We start from the raw sequence: 4213 nt of genomic DNA on the forward strand, positions 1-4213 counted from the left end.
ACCTTATATGGTTTTGTTCAGCCCATAGGACCAGCCTGTCAAAGTCTTTCTGAACCTTTGACCTGTTCTCCGACGTACCTGCTTGTCCCCACAGCTTGGTATCATCCGCAAACTTAATCACTGCACTTTTCACTCCACTCCCTCATCCATGTAATTAAGAAAGACATTAAAGAGCTCAAGCCCGAGCACTGACCCCTCGAGGACACCACTGGAGATGGCATTCCAGGATGAGGCTACCCCATCAATTACAACTCGTTGGGATCGGCCACGGAGCCAGTTCCCAACCCATCTCACTGTAGCCTGGTCTAGGCCAGTACTTTCCAACTTAACTGAGAGGATTTCATACAAAACAGTATCAAAGGCCTTGCTGAAATCTAGGTAGCTGATGTCTACCTCCTGTCCCATGTCCAGGTGGTTAATTACTTGGTCATAAAAGGACACCAGATTTGTTAGGCATGACCTCTCCTCTACAAAGCCATGCTGCTTGCTTTTCAGTACCCCACCAGATTCGATCTTGTAGTTGATGGCCTCCTTGACAATTTTTTCAAAGATCTCTCTCAGGACCAAAGTCAGACTGACCAGTCTATAGTTGGCAGGGTTGTCCCTCTTTCTTTCCCTTCTTAAAGATGGGAACCGCATTCGCCTTTTTCTAGTTGTTAGAGACAACTCCTGATTTCCATGTCTCCTCGAACAGCCTTGCCAGAGGCACTGCTATGAGCTTAGCCAGCTCTTTCAGCACTCTTGGGTGAAGGTCGTCTGGACCAGCCGACTTGAAAACTTCCAAATGATCTAAGAGTGTCTTCACTTGTTCTGGACTGATTTTAGGAGGACTGCTGTCATTGCTGTATTCCCTGCACCCCTGGTCTGGTGATCAGTTCTTGCCTGATTTCAGGAAAACTGATGTGAAGTAATTATTAAGGAGCTCTGCCTTTTCACGGGGATCAACTGTGGGCTTCCCCTCTTGTCTAAGTTTGTCCTAACCATGCAGTTGGTCCAATAAACCATATCACCCACAAAATCCTTGCCTCTGACAAGTGTTAAACACATTTCAGGTAAAGCACATCTATGGGTGCTAACAACTTGGATCAAATTAACTTAAAAGCCTTATTCTACATGCAAACTGTTAACTGCCTGACACAAAGCCAGCAGGTCACAGGTTTTACACTGCAGTGACTATAGAGTATTATGAACAGAGACAACAGAGATGTTAAAATAAAAAAACCCACATAAGTGTATATTAGTTTCTGTTGCTCCAATAAATCATAGCATTTTGCTGCATGTATTCTTTAAAAAGATCTGTAACTATTCTTGTATATTTTACTTAAGTAATTCAAAATGAATTCCTAATTGAATATCATACAAAAGTAAAATTATTGTATATCAAAACAGGCAAACAGAAAAAGGCAATTCAAGAATAACATTTTGAGAAACTGAACATCCTTAAAAACAATAGGACATGCCAGTAAAGACTCAAAATCATGTCTGCATCATTTACATAACAAATACATATGTATCAATTTACATGCTAATAGATTATAAGTATATCCAAATTGTATTAAATGAAAGTCCATTTTGACACCCAGTGCTCTCCAACAGCTAGTTCAGAAATTAAAATACAAAATCAAGTTGCAGCAAGGGAAATTTAAGATGGATATTAGGAAAAACTCTCACTAGGAGGATGGTGAAGCACTGGAGTGGGTTACCTAGAGAGATGGTGGGGAGAGAGGCCTGGCTGGACAAAGTCCTGGCTGGAACGATCTGGTTGGGGATGGTCCTGCTTTGAGCAGGGGGTTGGACTAGATGACCTCCTGAGGTACCTTCCAACCCTAATTTTCTATGATTCTAAAACAAGAAACAGAAAGAATGACCAAGCAGAGAGGAAGTACCAGTATATTGAAAGACCTTCTACTGTTGCTGAATTTAAAGCAACCTGAATAGTGTGAAGAATCCTTACTAAAGCCAAATCAGATTTTATTTTTTCAATGCTTAAACAAAAAACCTGTCCGTCTGAAACATCTGTTAGTATTCAGGTTGCTGCATGTCATGCATACTTGAACGTACTGAAGCACATTTCAGTTTTGAGATATTTAATAGCAAACGGAAAGCATTTGAACGTTCTACTCTCCCCTCTTAAAGTCTTGGAAGAGAAAGTTATATATTCTGTAATTCCACAAAAAAGGTTAACTGATTTAAAATACAAAAGCAAAAAAAAAATTATTTTAGTTTTAGTTAAAACGTGCCTCTCAAATTTTGCTTGCTAATTAATGCATATTAAAATACTATTTTAGCTGTTAATAGTTAATTATCTTCTTAAAGCTGTACACAGCATCTGAATTCTGTTTTTTCCAGGGAATATCCTTTCAGAATTCTAATTTAGTCACAGCATGCAATAAAGAGAGCTTAAATCACTGTTCATGCAGTCAAGTGTTGCTTTCAAAGATCACCACTCAGATGCACACGCTTGCTTCTTTCACAATTCAATTTTAAATGCAGGACAGAATGGAAAATACATTTCAGCATTTGGTAGGAATGTAGAAGACAGCATTTCTACTGAGAGTTACCACTTAAGTTGCAGCTTAAAAAATAAACTTGTAAATAGTTGAGGGTTTAACATGGAACAAAAGATAACAAAATAAGCAACCAATGATTTTAATAGCCTATAATTGCAATTTTAAAGTTCCAAGAAAAGACAAACTAATTAAGGTGACAGATCAACAAACAGTAGCCTCAACAACAAAATTTTTCAAGTTCCCTATTTCTGGCAGTGGTTGGCAGAGACACTACTGTAGGGTGAAATGTCATTACAGAGCACCTGGCCATCAATATATGATTTGATAGCATACTTCCTCAAAATATTCTAATATGGTACACAATGCGCAGAGTGAGCCAGTACTTGCTAGCTATCCCATTGCCTAACTGATGCTTTTAAGAGCTGTCAAATGTCCTTAGAAAATTACTCCTTTTACAAGGGAGACAGCTTTTGTATAAACAAGAATTACTATAAGGCAGACAGAAGAAGATGACCTGCCAATAATGAAATTTTTTCATCAGTGATTCTATGGAACTATGGTCTTGGACCATGTCTTCAGGAAGCCTTCCTCCATAGCTAGTTCCTGTGCTCTGACTTTTTAAGACAATGAAGAAAGTGAAAGTTAGAAAAACAGTATTATGAGCAAGCTAAGTTAGGTCATTTCTTAATTTTTAATAGTCATTTTTAGGCTCAAGAATTTTTAAAAGGTCTACAAATACTGGATTTCTACAGTATTCCTGTGCTGCTCGTCAAACACTTTCCTCCTTAATATAAAAAGTTTTAGACTATTTTAATCAATGGAGCTAGTCTTGTGCAGATCGGTCAATTAAGTTGTTGACAGGTGTAGGAATCTAACATACTTCCTTGAACTCGTGATTCTATGAAATTTATGTAATTAGAAATAGGAAGCAAGCGCCTTGTTGAATTCTGTTGTAGAACAGAAATGTCTTGGACATGTTAGACAAGGTTCTTTGGGTGAATCTGATATCTTTTATTAGACCAACTTAAATAGTTGGAAAACAATTTTTAAGTAAGCTTTCGGGTTCAAAACCCCTTCATCAGGCTGAGTCAGTTTCAGGCCCCCCAGCCTGTCTCTCACCCATTGACTCGCCTGTCTTGTATGCATACCAGCCCAGCCTGGCTTCTTTATTTTTCATTCCATCCAGGAAGAGCACACACCAACTGCTGAAACCTCCTCAGCCTGACGAAAGATTTTTGAACCCAAAAGCTTGATTAAAATTTGTTTTCCAACTATTTAAGTTGGTCTAATAAAAGATATCAGTTTCACCCAAAGAACCTTGTCTGCCTATGTCCTTAGACCAACATGGCTACAACCTACACCCTTGGACATGTTACGCGCTCTAATCTGAGTGCAGGTTTCAAAGGATATTAGCACAGGATATAGTTTAATCTTCTTTTTTGACCTTAAATAACATCTCAAAGATTAAAGAAAATAAACCAAAAAGACAGCTGCAAAGTAGTTTATTGGACAAACACTGGAAGCAACTTCAAAGCAGCAGAGAATTCATCATCGGGGGGACAGAAGGGAAATGGTGAGTTTTTATTCACCAAGGCACCCCCGGGGGTTACAAGAAATAATGGCCACAAGCTAGCAGAGAGCAGATTTAGATTGGACATTAGGAAGAACTTCTTCACAGTTAGAGTGGCCAAGGTCTGGAACGG

At 38.7% G+C, this 4213-nt stretch overlaps 1 protein-coding gene across 5 annotated transcripts in view; it reads right to left on the reverse strand.

The window, feature by feature from the left end:
* FARP2 (FERM, ARH/RhoGEF and pleckstrin domain protein 2) overlaps positions 1-4213 on the reverse strand; it is a 144687-nt gene that overhangs the window by 80328 nt on the left and 60146 nt on the right. The gene's annotated exons all lie outside the window — the stretch shown is intronic.

This window comes from Alligator sinensis, unplaced genomic scaffold (assembly GCF_000455745.1).
Source record: "Alligator sinensis unplaced genomic scaffold, ASM45574v1 scaffold863_2, whole genome shotgun sequence".
NCBI classification, from domain to species: domain Eukaryota; kingdom Metazoa; phylum Chordata; order Crocodylia; family Alligatoridae; genus Alligator; species Alligator sinensis.